Source organism: Adiantum capillus-veneris, chromosome 10 (genome assembly GCF_014529385.1).
Source record: "Adiantum capillus-veneris isolate H3 chromosome 10, ASM1452938v2, whole genome shotgun sequence".
Classification (NCBI taxonomy): Eukaryota; Viridiplantae; Streptophyta; class Polypodiopsida; order Polypodiales; family Pteridaceae; genus Adiantum; species Adiantum capillus-veneris.
Window position 1 is genome coordinate 93,555,685 of NC_140940.1, and position 9,190 is coordinate 93,564,874.

The window sequence follows — 9,190 nt, forward strand, 5'->3', positions numbered from 1 at the left end:
AGACTCTCTTGTTGACACTTTTGGAATAGGGTCGACTCGTGTGGAATCAGTGCCAAATGGGGTTGATGATTTTTTACCACAACTGACCTTGGGTGGCATGTTTATAGCTAGAATTCTAACTGGGAGACAGACCTCGTTGGTCTAAGAGCAATCAACTCTAGCCACCGTAATCGCCAAAATGGAATGATAGGTCGCTTCTTCAGCCAGCTGCTCTAGTGTTAGAGTTTAGAGCTATTGATTATCTAGGCAGTTCAGTTAGTGAGGACTGGAATTAAGTACTCGACTGAAACAGAATAAAACTGGAATACTGTACTAAAATAGAAGACAAAAACTGGAAGACTGGGAATGGTATTATAGATTCACATCAGTAGTACAAAGACAATCAGTACAATGTACAATAGGCTTAAGCTCAGATGAAGTCTGAGGATTGATTACAGGAGTAAGTGATTACAGAGTTGAAAGCCAAAAGCTTATGAAGCTAAAAGTATAGAAGCAAAAGCCCATAAGTCAAAAGTCCAAAAATCCCCGGATACAGTGTAGCGGCTCCTATTTATAGGCTTGCAGAGTTACTACAGTAACTGCATTAATTACTACCAATATAGCTGTTCTCGTTGTTCGGCCTTCTAAGGAGCAGTTCTCACTTGCTGGGACTGTCCTTGCCTTCTACAATAGGTCACGGCTATACTCATCAGCAACGAAGATCTTCCCATGTATTTTAAGTAGCATGGGACTTTTAGGTCTTCCCTCTATGATATCAAAAGGTGCTTTTCATGTAGTAGTATGGATAGTATTATTATACGCATACTCTACAAGAGGTAGGTACTTCTCTGATTGAGAACGTTGATCTGCTTTTATGACATAGGCTTTTAGTAGATCAAGGATCGTTAGATTAGTTATTTCACTTTGGTCATCCATTTGTGGATAGGCCAAAAGGGAAATTTAATCTAATTCCTAGATTCTCAAAAAGACCCTTCCAAAAATTATTGGTCATTCTAGGATCTTTGTTCGACACTATGGATGTTGGCAAGCCATGATACTTGAAAATTTGAGATCTGAAGTGGGTTGTTGTTTGACGTGCCTTAATAGTCTTTTTGACGGGCATAGAGCGTGTTTTCTTGCTAAGCCTATCGACTGAAACAATCGAAGTTGCTTCCCTATGTCAAATTTTGCAATATCATGCATTTTGAAACATAATCTTCATGGTATGTTTACTTTTCATGGTAGGCCAACAAAAATACATTTTTACTCCTCGAAGAGTAGATTATAGAATCCTTCTTTGCTCCGCATAATGAGAAGCATGGGATTCATATATAACTTTCTTATTGTATGGGTGAGTAGCACATAGCCTATTGCCGTTTGGAAGATAACCATCCTCCAAGGTGAATGATTCTTTTTTTCTTCCCTAATGCAAAGGCTGTAGTTACGTACTCAAAGTCTCGGACAATAGCATACTCATCTATCATAAAAGATAGATCATTGTGAGTTGCTATAGACACCACATTTACCCTTGGCCATCGTGAAAGTGCATTAACCACTTGCTTGCCAGCAATGTGAGCAATATGAAATTTAAATTGCAAAAGAAAATTTTCCCACCTCATTTGTTTGTCAGAGAGCTTGGTTTGCGTCATGAAGTTCTTGAGGCTTTGTGATCCATTCATAGGATGAATGGAGCCCCCAAGAGATAGTGCTTCCATGTGTCTAGGGCATGCAAAAAATCTAAAAGCTCTTTTTTGTATATGCCCAAGACCCGTTCATCAGCATTGAGCCTTCGGCTCTCATATGCTATGACATGCCCTTCTTGAAGCAAAAGTGCTCCAAGGGAATCACCACAAGCATCACATTGAACCTCAAATGGCTTTGAGAGATCCGAAAGCATAAAGACTGGTTGGGAGGTAAGCTTCTCTTTGAGCTTGTCAAAAGCATTTTGTTCTTTACCAGTCCATGAGTACTTAACGTTCTTCTTTGTTAAGTCATGCAATGGTGCTGCTATTTGAGAGAATTTTGCTATGAAGCATCTACAGTATGCACACATATCAATAAAGCTTCTTAGCTCATGTAGATTCCTTGGATTAGGCCATGCTTTTATTACCTCCAACTTTGATGGATCCATACGGATACCATCTTGAGAGATAATGGGACCTAAATATTGAATCTCTTGTAGAAAAAATTCACTTTTCTTTTGATTAATTAAAATCTTATTCTCTCTCACAACTTGAAAGATTACTTGAAGGTGTCACTTGTATTCAAGATAATTTGAGTGGCCTGAAGATTTTTGTCCATGGTGAGTTTGAATGCGCCTGGAGCATTTGTCAGGCCAAAATTTAAAGCTTATCAAATAGATCTTCTACGCACGGCATGGAAAATCTTTTTTTTATAGTGATCATATTTAGTGCTCTACAGTCGACACACATATGATATGTGCCATCTTTCTTTTGCAGTAAAAGTATTGGTGAACAGAATGGAGAGAAGTTAGACCTCACCATCCCTTTTTCCACCAATTCATGCACTTGCCTCATGATCTCCTCTTGTTGAGCTTGTGAAACTCAATAATAAGGTTTATTAGGCGGTGATCTTCCTAGTAGAAGCTCTATTGCATGGTCATCATCCTCTCATTTTAGAGGTAGCTCACTAGAGATGTCATCAATGAAAACATCTTGGAATCCATTTAGGAAATTAGACAACTTTAATTCCTCTTGATTCCCTTTATTGCTACTCGTGGAAACATTAGAATCATTCACAAATTCTCTAACAAAAATCATATATGCAAAAATAGAATTTTTCATTGACTGATCAAAAGCAAGCGTATTTACCAGGAATATGGTGTTCCCCGACTCATTAGCATCTATGTACATGCTCTTTTCCCTGTGAAGTAGATTCTCCTTTCAGGGAACTTCATGCTGGCAGCAATGCGGTTGAACCATGGTGCCCCTAGGATAACATCCTCATGTTGGAGAGGAGAGATAAAAAAAGTCTTCTTTGTCGACGTAGCTTTGTACATGAAGCCTCAACTTCCGAATTAAGGTAGTAATGGAGGCTTGTTGTCCCTTGAAAGCTCCATCGGCAATTACAATCCCTCCGATCTCGAAAGCTTGAATGCCCAACTTAGTGGCCAACTCCATTGATATGAAGTTGTGAGTAGAGCTAGGGTCAAACAAGATGAAGACATCATGCTTCCTTACTTCTCCCCAAGCATAGGAGAGAGATGAGTCTTTGCAACGAGTATCCTCTTTTGGAGCTTCAATCATGGAAGCTCTAAGAGTGTCATTCAATACATTTCTTTTGGGGCAAGAACGATAACCATGTCCTTGCTTCCCACACTTAAAGCATTTAAGGTCTTCACAAAAGGCCTCGTTGGTGTTGCATTGGGAAGAGTTTTGAGCATTGCTGTTCCCTTTATCTTCATTTCAATCCTTGTTTTCCATGGGCTTGAAACTTCTGCTCGCCCCTTGTTGGAAATTGATCCTTGAAGAAACCATAGTGTGGTGGATGACTTCAATGATAGTGCTAGGCCATTGTGAGTTAATATACTCGGCCATTTCTTCAGGTAATCCCGCACAAAATTGTTGCTTTTGTTCGGTGAAGTCTATCCTTTGAAAGACTGTAGCTTTGAGATGTAAATCCCAAAACTTGTCTACATATTTGTGGATAGACTCGTTGGAGAGTAGCTCAAGCTCCACCATTCAATAAGCACTTTGTCCTTTGCATTGCTTCCAATGAATTGCTTCATGATGAAAACTCGTAGGGTTTTCTATGTCTTTGGGGTCTCGTCATTGCCACGAAGGAAAATACTTTGTCGGTGGCACAAAAGGTGCCATCATAGGTGAGAAAAAAGATACTCTTTCCTCCCTCTTTGAATTTCTTGAACTTTTGGGACCTTTGCCATGCAGGGTAACTTTTGCGATGTCCTCTCCTCTTGTATTCTCTCCAGGAGAATAACTATTGCTTTCGTCGAAAAAGGAGGAAGGTGAAGAAGAAGGAGAAGAGGGTGACCACTTTCTTTCCTTTTTCTTCCTTTGTTTCCTCTCTTCCCTTTTGGAGCGACAAGGAGAAGGACTATGGGTTGACCGTTTCCTCTTAGGAGGAGTTGGCGATCGTCTAGACTACCGTCTTCGTGGAGCCACATCTTCAGAGGAACTTAGGGATCCACTTATTTCTTGTTCTTTGGATTCCTACTCTCTTATGGGAGAGAGTCTTCTTTCGGGAGTCTTGTCAAGAGACCTCCTAAGCTCTTTCTCCTCTTGGAGAGGAAGGGAAATCCCATAAGCACAAAGTTGTTGAGTAACTTTGGCTTGCAAATTAGGGTTGCCCATAGCTTGATGAGAGGTTAGGGGTGGTGTGGAATCCCTGGGCTATAGAGAGGCAAGTAGTTTGTGTGCTGGGTGTGTTCCCTATTCTCCCTCTCCACCGCCATCACTGCTATGCAAAAAAACGTGTCCTTTTTCACTTGATAGCTCAAACCCTTTAGTGTTTTAGATAAAGAAAAAAAAAACAACGCATGGGAGTGTGCCCATGGGCCATTTTTGGAACTTAGCCTTGGACCAATCAATGAGTGGCAAAAAGTAGAGGATTTAAGGGATCAAAAATTCTCTAAATTATTTAGACTCTAATATGCAAATGCCACTCCTTACAATGCTAGGAAGTTGTTTTCTGATACACCCTATCCACGACCCATTCCTACAAGCTTTTCTAAGCCACATGGACTCCAATAGGATAACCTTAATGACTAAATATTGTACAAGTAGTAATTCTCTATTCCCTCCATATTTATGCATGAAAGTTCATAGCACCGACATCCATCAGGGAAGATTCACCATGATTAACCTCTAGCCTAGATGTAATTGAGAATAGTTCCAAAAAATTAATAGCTCTGTTGACATTTACATTGTTAGCCTTTAGGAACATAAGTGTGCCATCTGCATACCCCTGCCCCATTATTTGTTTGTTGAGGAGCAGAAGACCCTGCAAGACTTGGTCTTCAGCCAACTGATCCAAGTAGGTAAAAACGGGATATGAGGCAACATCATACATAAGAGGGCTTATGGGAAAACCCTATCTCATTGATCTTTTTAAAGGTACTAGTATAATTTTCCATTTATAAGCATCCTTGAGTATGCTCCTCCCCAAGTAGATAGATATATTTCCTCACTCTTGGCCCAAACCCGATTTTGCCGAATATATGAGAGATGAACTTCCATTACATTGTGCCAAAAGCATTGAAGCAATCTGTAAGGCCAAGGGAAAACTAGGGTGGTCATAGACCTAGGCCAAGGGCCTAACAACGTAATGTGGATAGGGAATTCTAAGAATAGACTAGGGCTAGTAATTCTAGAACTTATATAAAGGGCGGTAGGGAGGAGGATTCTCATGGCATTTCCCCTAGGTATTTTAGTGGTATTAGAGCTCAAGGGAGAGGGGAGAAGGGTAGCAAGGCATGGAGGGATTTTCATGGTGCATTGCGTGATCTCTATCTCTTTCTCTCTCTCTCTCTCTCTCTCTCTCTCTCTCTCTCTCTCTCTCTCATGTCGTATGGTGTGGACATGGTCCCTTGGGTCAAGAAATCCGAGCAAACAAAGCTATGGGAGCGATCTCCTCCACAATAGAGGTATCCAAGACGAAGAAAAATTACCATGGATATGGCCGCCTAGCAAGGGATAAGAGCGCTAGTCGACTCTCGCAAAACATTGTGTTGTTGGGCTTGTTAAACTCGTGTTGATGAGGGGGAGAAGGTTCAACATAGTAGCCCCAACCCTCGCAGTCTGTAGCGAGAACTACAGCTCTCCCCACCTTTGTTTGCACTGGCGCCATCACTCATATGCAAAAAAACACTTCCTTTTTCACTTGAGGGCTCAAATCCTTTGGGGTTCCATAGTTTTTTTGAATTAAAAAAACAACGCAAGGGAGTGTGCCCACGAGCCATTTCCCACCCATCTCTCACAAGCTACGAAGTTACGAAGGTGGAGAGCTATGAGGTACATAGCCATCATCTTGACTTCGGCTTGTGGGGAGATGATGCAAGGCATGCATAAATTTTCTATGCAAGGCATGAAGAATGTCGGATATTTGTGAAAACACAAAACTCCTATGAACTCCATGCAAGGCATGGTGGGGATCATGGAGTCAAAATTTTGTGCTCCCAATATGGCGTCCACTCGACAAGGTGAGATGGATCAGCAAACTCAATTTTCTTTCACTCTATCTTGACTCTGAGCATGGACACAAGGTAGCATATAGGGTACCGACAATGCAAGGGCCATAAGATTGGCCACGATACATTAGTTATGTTTGATTAAAAATCACGGTTTACCAAGGTACATCGAACATACTTTGATTATGGAACACATAATCAAGTGTTAACTAGCAAAGCATAGACCCAATTTTTAGCTTGATCTCACTTTTGTTTTGTAGGAACACTCTACAAACTTGAGGAAGATATCATGGTTGTCTCTACAAGGAGTCTTGACATTTCTTGGTCATGTCCTTTTCATCCAGTCCGGATACATGTAAGGCACTAACAGTACATCCCGTGAAACCAGCATACACTTTGTTTGTGGATGATACAACCTGTAACCTTTGCTTTCAGCACTATAACCAACAAAAATACATTTGACAGCCTTATCATCCAATTTTTTGCAATGTGTTTGTGGCACCAAAGCATATGCCAAACAACCAAAAACACGCATGTGCTCAATAGAAGGCTTTCTATCATGCCATATTGCTTCATATGGAGTAATAGACTGCAAAGCTTTCATAGGACACCTGTTAAGTTGGTATTTGTGAATCCACTTGAGCTATTGTCATCAATGACACATTTTTTTCCGACCATCTAGGTATCATTTCCACGGAGAACAAATAAGCATCTGGTAGATCATCGTCTACCCCTTTAGGTGATTCCCCACAATCCTTGACAAATGATCTGCTCGTTGATGTGTAGTGCCTTTTTTTACAACCACAATGAAATCAAATTGGAGAAGAATGATGAACCATATCACTATTCTCCCTATGCTGCATGGCTTGTTGACCAAATATAACAAAGCTTGGTGGTCCACAAAGAACACAAACTTGTTGGCTAATAGGTACTGTCTATACTTTTTAATGGCATAGATCATTCCTAGTCCTTCTCTTTCAATGGTGGTGTAATTATTTTTGCCATGTTCAATTGTCGGCTAGCATAAGAAATAGGAAAGTCAATTTTCCCATCTTCTGGTTGGGCTAGTATACAACCAATAGCAAAGTTTTGAAGCATCTACATGTACGTGGAATACCTTATCCCAATCTGGTGCTTTCAATATTGGAGCTGAGGTGAGAGCTTGCTTAAGCTTCATGAAGGATTCTTCACATGCCTTGGTCCATTCAAAGTGCGTAATCAAGCTATACATGGGTTTCGCAATTATAGGATACATGTAGATGAACCGTCGGTAATATCCACAATGTCCCATGAAGGCTTGTACCCCCTTGACTGTTGTTGGTATAGGCAACTCAGCAATGACATGAATCTTTTGAATATCGGTAGCTATGCCATTTTTAGACACTATATGTCCAAGAATTTTCCCTTGTCTTCCCATGAATGTGTACTTTTCAGGGTTTAAGCAAATTCTGTAAAGTCTACATTTCTCGAATACCTTTTTGAGGTGTTCAAAATGATCATCTCGGATTGACGAATGTACGCATAGATCGTCCATGTATACTTCTAAGAGTTTTTGAAGATACTCTTTGAAAGCATGGCTCATCAATCTCTGAAATGTGGCTGGAGCATTAGTTAACCCAAACGGCATAACCCGATAGGCAAATATACCCCATTCTATTGCAAAAGCAATTTTATGCTGATCTTTTGGGTCAACCAAAAGTTGATTGTATCCCGAAAAGCCATCTAAGAAGCTGTAAGCTTCTTTTTCTGCCACTCGTTCTAAAACATGCTCAGTTATCGGAAGAGGAAAGTTGTCTTTAATGGTAGCCGCATTCACCTTTTTGAGATTAACACACACTCGTAATTTCCCATTCTTCGTAGGTACTACCACAATTGGAGACACCCAATCTGTGCGTTCAATTTCGTAAATGAATTCAGCTTCCTTTAGTTTTTCATCTCTTCTTTGATCTTCCTGGCAAATGTTTCATTGTAAGTGTATGGTCTCTGTCTACTTGGTTTCGCATCATCTCTCATGGGTATAGTATGTTGACAGATTTTTGGATCAATATCCTTGAGATCCTTGTAAGACTAAGAGAAGATATCCCGGTATTCCTTTAACAAGCTTATCAAAATCTTTTCTTCTTCTTGTTCTGTTAGGTCATTTGCAATGTAAGCAGGTCTAGGCTCTTCTTGGTTCAGCCAAGTCTACCTTTGTAGCGTTTTCAGGTCCTTGGTAAGACTCGCCTTGTTTTCGTAGTTCCTTAACAGGTTGTTCAATTATGATTTTTCGATCTTGGAGAGTATACTTTTTGTAATGGGATGGAACATGCATTACATCATTACCATCTTCTTCCATTGTTTCCATTTCGGTTGTATATATCTCCTTTAGAGCTTTTTCAACTCTTGATATTTCTTTTTCCGCTCAACTCTGGTCATGAGTGGTTTTTTATCTTGAGATTTTTTGTGAGTACCCTTCCTTGCTTTTCTCGATGTCTAAGACATTTCTGAGTTTCTGTTTGAAGGATATCTGCCAGTTATTTTGTCCTTGACACGATCATTAGCATCTATCTGCATCAGGAATTGTGTTTTACTGGAGACTGATGACATAGGTCGTGTTTTCACGATATTGGTGTCTCTCTTTCGTCTATACCATTTTTGTCGTTTTGATTTCTGGTTTGGAAAGTCAAAATTTTTTTCCTCCCCTCCCTTTAAGAGCATCTGAGCTCTCGTATGCTCTTTTTCTGACCCCGAATCTTCTGAGGTAGCTGAGTATTCATCTAACTCATCAGTTGCATCATAATAGAGGTCAGAAAATACTTATTGAGCTTTCATCAAGTCCTTGTGTTCCTCATCTTTGTTTTCAATGTTAAGGACTGACATCATTTGGATGGGAATTATGTCGTAGCCATCCTCATTGCAAAATTGAGTAGGCATAGATGTATTCACACATACATCCATTGTCGCCAAAATTTGAGTCCACTCGAATGGTTCAAACAAATGCTCTGGAAAGGGTTCAGGTATGTAGGCTTCGTCTGTACAGTCCCTTTCTAGGATACACTCCTCTCG